At 35.6% G+C, this 12,752-nt stretch overlaps 1 long non-coding RNA gene across 1 annotated transcript; it reads right to left on the bottom strand.

Moving 5' to 3' along the window:
* Positions 1–8,958: 8,958 nt before the first annotated feature.
* Positions 8,959–12,362, bottom strand: LOC140010770 (uncharacterized). Its single transcript, XR_011817906.1, has 2 exons — positions 11,947–12,362; positions 8,959–10,532 (listed from the first exon to the last, which is right to left on the bottom strand). It is a non-coding gene; the product is annotated as an uncharacterized lncRNA (long non-coding RNA).
* Between the last annotated feature and the right edge of the window lie 390 nt (positions 12,363–12,752).

The following is a 12,752-nucleotide window of genomic DNA, read 5'->3' as shown; positions in this document are numbered from 1 at the left end:
TTAAAATTATTAAGCCCCCTCAATAAAGGTTCTGGCTGTGCCACTGGTCTAAAGAACATACTAGCTCCATTTTCGTTAGCCTTTGACAGACTCAAAATAGCTCTAGAGATTAAGCAAGAAAGAAGAATAATATCATGTCTAGTCACATAGACTTTTACATCTGCTAGGCTTGATTTAAAGTTTTTGCCTTGAGCCCGAATTTTGTACTAGTTTAAAATTTTCAATTTCATCTTGAATCAATCCAATGTAACATAAAAGCTTTCATCTCTTAATTGTATTAATTTATAGATAACCACTTTTGCTTCTCTACATTTTATGAGTTGTATAAAGTTTCCTTTGAATAGTGTTAATTTTTAATCAAGAAACACAGATACATGTTTTACATAAATGCTTTAATATATTAAATAACAATAGAGATTATTGGAGCCTCATTGGACCAAATTGTTATAAATTTGAGCTTGATTTCGCACGTCGATTCGACCTAGTTAGAATGCAAATGCAACCATGCTGAACTATTTGTTAACAGCTTTATGAATTTCTTGTACCATATCTTGACTTTGAAATCAAGAGGTTCTGAAATATATACACTATAATCTATACAATATATAATACCTGAGCAATGGCAATTGATATAAATATTTTTTGTCATCTTTTAAACTTTTAATTATACTCTTATAAAAATTATTTTTATTCTAATCACCTAATCACATTATGTCAATATGACTACTCATAACCACCCTAAATATTGTAACTACCAAATTACTATTACCGCATAAACCAAAGTTCTTTCATGAAAATTTTATGTAAATTTGTTGTATTTAACAAACAATATTTATACAAAATTGATTCATTTTAATTGTTCCCTAATTGTACATGCATTGGATGTGCTCTTAACACTAGTATACATAAAGGGAGAGCAAGCTTATGCCTTATGGTGTTAATGATTTTTGTCACCTTCTATGATTACATGTTTACCCTTATTTCATTTAAACTTTAAAACTTCAATTCTTCCCCTTCATCCTTTCCATGATAGTTTTAAGTTTTAAAATTACAAAGTTCCATTTCTTTCTCCACAATGATATTTTTACTTTAATAACTTATTATAATTTATCTATCTATGTATACCACTTAAAAGTGACAATCTGAATTAGTGCATTAGATTTTCTTTCCGACGATATTCTCAATATGTAATTTAATGACTATATTATAGCAGCATGTTAGGCCACCATCGCTTAAGCCTTTCTTCATTATTTTTGAGGCTATTGATGTAATACTAATGCTAAATTTTTAATTACAAATATAGTTTTAATTGCAAAACTTTCTTAATTTTCTTGAGGAATAAAATTTTTAATTGGAAAGGAAGTATTTGCGGCATTTTTGAAAAATTTTATGCCAATGGTCTGGAAACTAAAGGAAAATAGAAAAGGAAATGTCTCATTAAGCATGAATGCTAAAGATCTTTGAGTGTAGTTTTTGAAAAATATCTTAAAACAATTGTTTGAGAGATAATCTTAAGAACCTTGTCAAATAATCTTGTGATACTGCAATAAAAAATTTTATTTAGAGATGCCTATATGTTTCATGTACCGAGGGCTGAACCATGTAGTTCGGGACAGAGCTGAGAGTGATTTAGTTGATTATACATTAACCTGACGGACAACATCCTTAAATGACTTAGATGGATTAGTTGTTGTTTCCACTGTAGACTTTGTAATGCGTGGGTGTAAAAATTGGCAGCATTAGCATTGATCAAGGCATTACAAATCTTGAACATTCTTAAGGTCTATATTTAGGAATAAGGTAAAGGTTTCATAAATTCAGCTTCTCTGGATATTGGATTTAAAATTTGATTTGTCTTTGCTTCAACCTTAGTTTTTTCAAGATTTAAGAAACAAGGAGGGAAAAGAGAGAATTTGAACCCAAAATTTTTAATTCTTTAGTTCTAACGAGCGTGGGGTATACATATATCAATTAGTTCAGCTACAATCAAGTTTTACATTTATAAAATCCTAAATATCTCACACGCGATTTTTTACAAGTATACAAGTTGTTTATTGAATATATGGGTAATAAGTGTCGATCCCATAGGAAAGATTATCAACTACCGATGATTTTCGAACTTCTTTATTATTTAGATTATCACAAATACAAAAGATTAGATTTACACTACAAACATGAAATAAAAGTAATAAAAATAACAATAAAAAGCTCCTAAAGGTATGGAATTTCTTACTACTATTGCAAATGAAGTTACCAGTTAAGTGAATACTACTTAATGTATGTGAAACCTACTCTCGTAGTGAATCAACTATACTTGTACCTAAGCCATACCTACTCTCGTAGTTATGAAATTAGCTACAAGCTCATTTCTTCTATGAAATTGCATGAAACAAATCACTAAAATCACATGAGTGCACCTCTACTCTTGTGAGTGTACTCCCTGATTTTATCACTTCCTTAAACTAGTATTAAATTCCAATTCTCATTGCAAACTTAACACTTTAAAATTATCACAATTAATGGTTGGTTAATCATGATTAGAAAAGCAAAAGTGATAAATAACTTGCTCAAAATAACGTCATCAAATAACTAAGTAAACATCACAAACAAGATATAGAAAGTTCATCCATAACTCTAGGCATAAACTTTAGTAAAACATGAAAACAAACACCAAACTTGCATTATAGTTAAACATAAAATCAAATACAAAAGAGAAAGTGTTAGGAGAGAAGCCACCCTTGCCACATAAGCTTCAAACTCTATCTTTACTCTTTAAATTTTCATCCAAATCTAACTACAAATACAAAATGAATAAACTACACTAACTATACTAATCTACCCTAACTAATGAACTAAGGAAAATCTAGTGAAGACTACCTTTTTGTGGAGTTTCCCCAGCCTTCCAAAGTTTTGAAAATGTTCTCCAAGACCTATATTTATAGAGGAATTTAAGAGCCAACTGAGTTGTTTCTAGTTATCATTTTTTATTCTTGAAACTCTCAAAGATTGCTTCTCAAAGCTTCCATGCTCATCTGATCATTTCCAGCCGGAATCTTTGCAGAAAAAGTGGTCAAAAAGGTTGTGTAAATAGAGCACAAATTGCAGAGTGACGGGTTTTTGGTATAAGTGCAAGTTTAGTTCCGATTTATACCCATTTGACTGCAAGTACACAGGTCAAATTAGTAGTTTAGGGTATATATCGGGTCGATCCCACGAGGAGTAATTTAAACAAGTACTAGATCCTTTATTTACTCTATTATTTAGACTACAATCAAATTAAGCAATAGAATATACTACCTACAAGTCTTAACTAGATAATTGTATGATAACAAATGGAGAAAAATTCACTAAATACTTGAGTCTAGGGATGTTGATTCCACTTATGGCATAAACAACACCAATGAATAGATTTACCTCTTATTACAATCCTTGTTTAACTAGGATTCATTTCTAATATTACCAAATCTCATTCTCATGATGAAATGACCTACAATAGTCTAGTTTTCCCTATTCTCATGGTGAAATACTAGTTATACTCTTGTTTTTTTCACGAAATGCAAGTTTAATCCACTTAAGCGTACCTCTATTCTCATGAGTCTACTACTTAAGTTCTACTCATGTTGTTCCATTATTATTATCAATTTTCATTGAATAATAACAACTAAGAGCTTGTTATTGATGATCAAACAACAACAAGGGCTAAGCATGCACAAATAGACAAGTTAATACTAGGTGTAACAAGTGTAAATCATATCCATTTCATATCAAGTAATCATAAGCTTCATCTACTCGCTAAATCTAGAAGTTTAGCTACTCATGTAAGATATAACAAGAAAACACATAGTTGCATTGCATGAACACATCATGAATCACAAGTGAAAGATAGATTAGAGAAAGCTTAGCCAAGGTTAATGAAGAAAGCTCCCAATGATCTTTAATTTCTTCAACAAAATGGGTACAATGATGTCTCCAATTGTTCTCCACAAAAGTTACTAGCTAGAAAGAACAAGACAAGACTACTAAATTCTAAAACTAAAATCTGATATGGACTCCTTCTACTATGTTCTACTCCTCTCTAATAATGTCTTTTCCTCCTTTTCTTTCCAAATTTGCCCCTCATTGAAATCATCACATCTTGCTTATTCAACTGTACAAGAGGTTTGCCAGCTTACAACCGAAATTTTGTGTGAAACATGAGTCAAAAAATAAGTGTGAAATGAGCACAAGTTGTTCTGCAAATTGCAGAGGAGAGAGGAAGATTCGAGGGGTGAAAAGGTGATCCGAGCTCGGATCCTCTTGCCACAACATTTTCTTCATGCAAGATCTGAGGCCTTCTTCAAGCTCAGATCGCCTGGTCTCGGATCCACTTCTCCAGAAGTTCAGACGAGGGCTCGGATCACGGGGGATGAGAATAGATCCGAGCTCGGATATCTCTCCCTTGTTTCCATCTTCAAATTCTTTTCTCTTTCGCTCCATTTTGCTCCTTGTTTCACTTGTCCATTATCCTCCAACTAGCACTTTGTCTCTTCTTTATCTTATGTACGTGTCTCATGCACCAACAACCTACAAAATATTATATGTTTATGCATTAATTTACTCATTTTGCAAGTTCCGATCACTAAACAACACTTGAAACAATTTGCACCAAAAAGAGCTTAAATATGGCTATGATCCTCTAAAAATATGACAAAAACTCGTCCAAAACTATACAAAATATATACGCAATATTCACTTATCAAACTCCCCCACAATTGAACCATTGCTTATCCTCAAGCAATTCAAGAGACCACTCAAACAACAATTCAAGTGCTAAATAGAAAATATGCTTTCTTAAATTCACTTCTCACAACTTGACTATTAATTACGATGCAATTCTTCTAAATGCACTAAATAGTCATAATACTCAATAAAGGAGAAACAATTATACATAAATTTAACCACCTTCAAATCATTCTCCCACCCTAGCTTGTCTTCACAAATAACCGACCCATATAGTCGCAAGGTAATACTTTCCTTTATACCCATTTTTCTTTTTTTTTTTTTCAAAATTTTACTACAGGAGGGTATCATAAATATATGCTAAATACTAATATTTGAATATTGCAAATGCCTTTTTACGCGAAGGTCGACACTTTTAGCTGAAAACCCCCGGTTACTCCGCACTTACATGTCAAGGTCTCAACACCTTTTACCCCAAGTACTTTTTTACGCGAAAATCGACATTTTTAGATAAAGATTCCCGGTTATTCAGTGCTTAAGTAATCAGTGCAACTTTATTGCTCTCTCTTTTTTTTCTTATTCTTTGCTTTTTGCTTTTTGCTTTTTGCTTTCTTCTTTTTCTTTCTTTTTTTAGAATATGTATAAATCTATATGTATATATAACCCTCTTTTATCATGGAAATTGTGACAGCCCCACTTTCCCCCAAGGCGAACCAAAGGGGTTAGCGGACTGCCTGCCCAGCTCTCGCCAGGACTAACGGATCAGTTGACGTCGATCTAATACGTTCCGGAACATACCAACGCGCGCAAACAAGTCAAAATCACAAAATAAAAAAAAATGAAAATCAAAGCCGATGATGAACAGTACCGGCCACGTCAGCATCCGGATACTAGGCCGAGAGTAGCCAAATTTTTCTTTTGCCGTTTGAAATACGAGTTAATCCGAAATCCAACCAAATGTCAACCAAACATATATACATTGAAATGTAACATTTACAAGCCAAAAGCCAAAGTGGCATATCAAAACGATTCATCATGGATATACATGTCCGGTTTACCAATCAAAAGAAATTGAACCCAATACACATTAGGGTTTCATTCAAAGAGCTATTCAAAAGACATTTACATGAGCTCAACTTGACAACCAACTAACACAACCTTTTCCAAAAGTGGTCATTTCCTGTAAGGAAAACAAATGGAACGGAATGAGTTTAAGCCCAGTGAGTTACTACCACATAAGCAACAAAGAGCATATAGCATAACCTTTCATTTCAAGTACACAATTAAAGAATAAAAACAAGTCGGTAAAAGGATACGGACGGCTCTCAAGAGCCCATTTCCACGCTTACATTCTTGATCCAACCTCATTGACCCTCCGTCAATGTTAAGAGTACCAACCGTAGAACCCACTTCACTCCCATCCCTTCCACCAAACATACCCCATCCGGGCTCGCAATCCAATCAGTAGCTTTTGGTAATACTCGAGTTTACCGGAATCAAGAGTCTTATTACTACAAGATTCCCCAGTACAGTCCCCGTGGCATGTCAATTTTTACGACCAAGCCTTCGCCGGCTCGATTCAATTGACTACCAAAGGGGTTGAGCTCAGTAATACAGTAAGGCCGTTGGATACTCGTCCAAACGACACCAAATCAGTTTTTCATGAAGTGAATTCAATATCTCATATAGCAAGTGCAGTATATCAGTGAAGCAGTAAACAGTCATTAACGGTATCACAAGGGGTGAGGGCGGTCAAGTACACCCTCACCTCAATCAATTCCAATAGCCAAATAAGCCTTCAAGGCATCAAAATCACATATAGCAAAGCCACATTGTAACATTCAAGTGAGTAGTATACTCACTTATCAATTAAGTGTTGTTTCATGCACTTCCGTCAAGAGAATGTCGTGAACCACCGTCACGCCCTAGAACACGTAAACAAGTACAATGAAACTCGATAACGAGTCATAAAGCAATGCCAATCACAACCCCAATAGGGTTTCATATGCATATACAAGTATCATAGGTAACCAGAAAATCCGGAAATGCAATTAACTTTGGCCCTGAAAAAAACAGTTTTTGTCCTTATTTTACGGTAATGGCACCAATTTCACTACGATTATCGGATGAGGGTGTAAGACCCACCGCTTCGAAGCTAAGAACCAGGGCTACAACAATGTAGAACGTCACTCAGTCCAATTCCTATCACAACCAGGTCAAATATGCAAGACACTAAACCAGAACCACAAAAACAGGTTTACAAACTTCATCCTGCTGTAATTAGTACAACTCAGTCTGTACAGGTCCAAATTCGGAAATTCCAAAGGCATATGGTAGCTAATACATCAAGCTACATTTCATCAGAAGATCTCAAAGGCCAAATCGTGCATTTTCATGGTCGAAAATGGAAGACTACACGAAAACAGAAATCTGGGCGTGAAACAGGTTTCGAAAACAGTCAAGGGTATTTCGGTCATTTCACATGTTACAGTGGTCAGATCAAGCTGAAAATTTACAGTCAACTAGTTTATAGCCTTGGCTACAACTTTTATGTTTTGGCCAAAATCTAATTCGGTGAGGATCAGGGTGAAAAGTCACGGTCAAATTGAATGAAAAGGCAACCCTGTTCGCAGCACCCCTTCCTAGACCAGTCTCGGTATTTTCGACTTATCTCATTCTACACTACTCCGATTGACCTGAAATTTTACAGGAACCTTTAAAACATCAATACCTACAACTTTCATGTTTTAAGCCAAGGCCAATTCGGCCTCTAACCATGAGATACAAAATCGGACAGAATTGGGGATATAAAACCCTAACTTTCTCAAATTCCTTCCAAACCAGAAATTGGTTACAATTATCTATCCTATACACCTACTAGAGTCATTAAACATCAGTTCCCATCATCAAGGATAGCCACAACATTACATTCATATTAAACCAGAAAATTCATCAATAAATTGAAAACTACATCAATTCATCCAAAACCAAGAAATAAACCACATATTTCATCACTTTAGCTCCCACTAGGCACAAATTAAGCTTCATTAAGTGTAGGAGAAAGTTCAAACACCACTCACCTAGTAAACAAGAGAGGAAGAGTTGTTGGACACCTTAGCTTCCTTAAACACTTCACCAAATCACTTACTAACACCAAATGGAGGGGTTTTATGGAGTAGAAACAAGATCAAGCAATTGTTTTGGAGGATTTGAGCTAGATGGTAGACAAAACTTTGAAGAGTTCTCTTCCTTCTTATGCTCAAGGTGGCCGGCCAAGATAGAGATAAAAATGGTGATTTTTGGTTAGTTTTTGGTTTATTTAATCAAAGGGTAAAATATGGAATAGTAGTCAAAAGTTATATCCAATCTCATGGTGACACTTGTCACCTCCATTAATGCAAGTCTATCCTTTTGTTTCCTCTCACATCAATCACCTCTCATCCTCTACTTATCTCTTAACACCCGATAAATTTCAACCAGTATCCAAAACTTAAGCTAATTGACCGAATTTTTTCAAACTTTTCGCACTAGTGGGTCCCACGTCCGATATATATCCTTAATTTTTCAAAAACTCTCCAATACTAGAAAAATCATCTAAAAACATAATTACTCATAAAATTCACTGGGAAATTTTTTTCCTAAGCCAGAAAATGTAGAAAACATGCCATTAAAGGGGATAAACCCTAGGAAAATTATTAAGAAGAATTTACGGGTTCTCACAGAAATGGAAAAACATTACCAATTAAACTATATCAATCACTTATTTGTAAATCAAAGTGAAGGGAGAGAATTCATTAAAGATAGAAATAGAGGCATAATTGTCTCCACTTTATTAAATATACTTCCTAAAGTGCACTTATCAGAATCACATAATACTAATCACAAGTCATGAAAGAAATAAATTCATCCAAAGCATATTTGAATTTTTTTGAACCATTAGGGAAATTTGACAATCCATCATAGTTTCTTGGGCAATAGTGCAATATTGGATAATATTTTGGAAAAATTTGGGCAAAGTTTCCCCTATACATAGTCGAAACTCCCTGCCAGCAAATCACATTTCAACCAAAATTCAATCATAAGCTATATTTCCAAAATTTAAGCATGCACTAACAACCATATAAACCACATCCTCCCCCACACTTAAGAGTCATATTGTCCTTAATGGGACAAGAAGGTAAAGAAACAATACTTCCCTAATCAACGGGAATGAGCGATCCAGCAGTCGATACGAACATCTCAAACATCACGATCATCCCAAAATCTACATAGATTGCAGGAGGGGGTAAAGTACATAACAATAAAGGAGTGATACAGTCCAAAAGACTTAACTAAACAAAACACTTAACTAAAAGTCAACAAAAAATAATCTAAAACAAAAGAAAGGTGAAAACTAAATAAAAACAAAAACAAAGCAAATTAAGCTGAGGGGCCGCCAAGTTCCGAAACTTCTTCTCCTCCGACTTCTCCATGGGCTTCTTGCTCAATGTCGCCTTGTGGCTCAGGAATAGATGCAGCTTGACCTTCGCCAAGTATGGGAGTTGGAATCGGCGTAGAGGAACGACGGATGTGGAAATGGTCCTCCAACGCATGAAGATGTCGATCATGCCTCTCCAACCTCTCCGTGAGAGCGCGCTCCTGTGGGGCAATCCACTCCATTACTCTCGTCTCCATACAGTAGATAACGTTTAAAATCTCTTGCCACCTAGACCTAGAGAGAGGTGATGGAGGTGGAATTGGAGGCAATTGAGTCTGCTGCGCTTCAGTCTCATGAGCTTCTAGCCTTGGTTGAGGATGGGGTGGAGGTTGAGTGGAGGTCGAAGCTTCACCAATGTCTTGAACCAAAGAAGTGCCAAAGTCTGTTGGAATGCCTAAAGACTTGAGCAATGGGGCATTGACTTCATCAACGGCTTTGGTGACAAGGGCTCGCTCGGCTCTAAGGGGAACCTTGAACTTCTAAAAAAGGATGAAAAGAAGGCGAGGGAATCCAAAGCAGGTTTCGCCGGCCCTCATGCGAGCCGTGGTCTGCATATAGCTAATAATGATACTGGCCAGAGGAGTACCAGTCAACTGCCATCCCGCGCCATGCATCATTTTATCCAAGAAGTAGATATCGCTGTTTCGCAACTCGTGTTTGCCACTCTTCTTGGATATCACATTATGCGCAAAGAGATAGAAAATAAGATGATACCAAGTCTCAAAGGAGTCGGCATATACAATCTTCTTCTTCGAACTACCTTTCTCTCTATATTGGCCCTTAAGTTATGCTACTGCTTCTTTGATTTGCCAAGGATCACGAGTCTTAAATTCCTTGGTCAGCTTTACATCCACTCCCTCATCCTTGAGTTTGATAAATCGGGCGATTGTCTCCTGGTGGATGGCCACCCTCTTGCCTCGAACCCAAGAGACAATCAAATTGCCACTATGTCCTTGTTTAGCCTCCACATTGGCATAAAACGCCCACACCAAGTTTGAGGAGTAATGTCGCAGCAACTTTAGAATGTTCGGCCATCCGAGTCGACCAAAAGCCGTGGACACCTTGTAATGATCGTCCACCTCAGGCACCAAATATTTCTCAATTATGATCTCTTTGGCTAATCCGGTCTCATACCACTGTTGATTTTCTAGCGAGATGAACCGTGTGGTATCATAGTCCGGAGATGACTCCTCTCGACTTGTGGACGCCCTCTTGCGTTGTGATCGAGGAGGTGACTCGGGCGACGGAAATTCTTCAACTGGTGAAGGTATATGTTTATCACTCAAGGAAGGCGAAGGGGTGCGAATGATAGCTCTTCTCGTTCGAACCATCGTGCCTATGTCAATGTCAAAATTAGTTCACATATTAGAAAAACAAAACCTTATGCCCCTTGAGAACATGGATGATGCAAAGTGGCTAAACTCCCCTTTAAAAATTTAATAAATTTGATGCAAAGTGGTAAAAATTTGGGCAGAGTTTCCCCTTTAAAAAGGGCTAAACTCCCTACTAAGAAACACCAAATTCAAGAAAATTTCCTACAAAGCAATATCTCAAGCACAATCCAACATTTATAATGCAGTTATATGTCCCAAATCTCATCATATAGTATGAATGAGAATCCAATCACTACTTCAATCACTTGTGAGTTAAAAGAATATTAATGAATAGAATGCACTATCGAAGCATAAAGGACTTGCAAATATGATGTGCCATAAAATTTGACCTCCTAAAATCACCGTAAAACAACATCTCAATACTCATTCATATAACATCTTCAATTTAAACAATTCTCAACTTCTTAGCAATTCAATCTAAGAAATTAATACCAATTTGTTCAAATGGTCGCAAGTAATTCTCTAATTGGCAAAAAAGTAATCTCTACTTTCTAAAAGAGTTCAACATATCCAAAGAGAGCAAGAAATTACAAGCAAAAAGGAACAATGTGCATTAGCCCGATAATTGAGAGAAAATAAGAAAAATTCTGTCATAACCACAAATATCTTATTACTGAGCATCAAAATAGGCTTAATGGCATTTCGTAACACAATGTAGCACACATACAACAAGAAATTTCAACAAATATGCATTTCCCAAAATATGTCAAAAACTAGAAAAATTGAAAATTGGGAGCAATATCCCAAGCACAATCCAACATTTATAATGCATTTATATGTCCCAAATCTCATCACATGGTATGAATGAGAATCCAATTACTACCTCAATCACTTGTGAGTTAAAAGAATATTAATGAATAGAATGCACTGTCGAAGCATAAAGGACTTGCAAATATGATGTGCCATAAAATTTGAGCTCCTAAAATCACTTAAAACGACATCTCAATACTCATTCATAAAACATCCTCAATTTAAACAATTCTCAACTTCTTAGCAATTCAATCTAAGAAATTAATACCAATTTGTTCATATGGTCGCATGTAATTTTCTAATTGGCATAAAAGTAATCTCTACGTTCTAAAAGAGTTCAACATATTGAAAGAGAGCAAGAAATTACAAGCAAAAAGGAACAATGTGCATTAGCCCAATAATTGAGAGAAAATAAGAAAAATTCTACCGTAACCACAAATATATTATTACTGAGCATCAAAATAGGCTTAATGACATTTATTAACACAATGTAGCACATATACAACAAGAAATTTCAACAAATATGAATTTCCCAAAATATGTCAAAAACTAGAAAAATTGAAAATTGGGAATTGTAAAATATCAAAGAGAGTTGAGAAATGTTACCTCAAGTTTGTAGAGTGTTGCTAAAGGAAGGTCAAAGTGCAAAATGCAAGAGAAACTAGCACAAATTCAGCCCCCAAATGTGTGAAATTCAGTTCGGTCTTTTACTCTTTGTTTGACAATCAAAAGCCCCAAAATTGATGTTTTTGATGCGAAATTGTTGAGGGTTTATGACCATAAGAGGCTTGGGGATGTTTTAATGGTGAAAGATTGGAAGATTAATGGATGTAATGGAAGATTGGAGGAGAGGGTTAGGGTTTGGGTGAAGAAGATGATGAAAAATCTGGAAAAATGCAGAACCGAAGCCTCGGTTCTACTATATCCCCGAACCGATTCGAGCTCGGATCGGTTCGATCAGGCCTCGAATTCGATGGGCTCGGATCCTCCTCGCCAGAAGAGCAGACGAGCCCTCAGATCCGAGAGAAGTTCTTCGCATCCAAGCTCGGATCCGGCTGTTTCTGCAACAATTACAGAAACTGCAATTATTTTCAATTCTGACAGCTTTTTCTACTATTTTCAAATTACACTTGGGATGAATTTTTTCACAATTTCAACACCACATGCAAGTGTAATATACCCTAAACACAAAATCCAACCTCTCAAAATACATCAAACACATCTAAATTGCAATTTGATGGTTGAGGTTCTTTGATCATTTTGGCACTTTAACACTAAAATATCAATTTTAGGCATGAAATGCATATCAAATGAGTTAATGAACATACACAAACATGTTATCATTGAAACTCACTTGCATATCATGAAAGTGCAATATTGGATATATGAACGAGAAATGTAGACACTTAAAA

The sequence above is a fragment of the Coffea arabica genome, chromosome 7c (assembly GCF_036785885.1).
Source record: "Coffea arabica cultivar ET-39 chromosome 7c, Coffea Arabica ET-39 HiFi, whole genome shotgun sequence".
Classification (NCBI taxonomy): Eukaryota; Viridiplantae; Streptophyta; class Magnoliopsida; order Gentianales; family Rubiaceae; genus Coffea; species Coffea arabica.
This window is presented reverse-complemented; position numbering and strand designations above follow the sequence as displayed.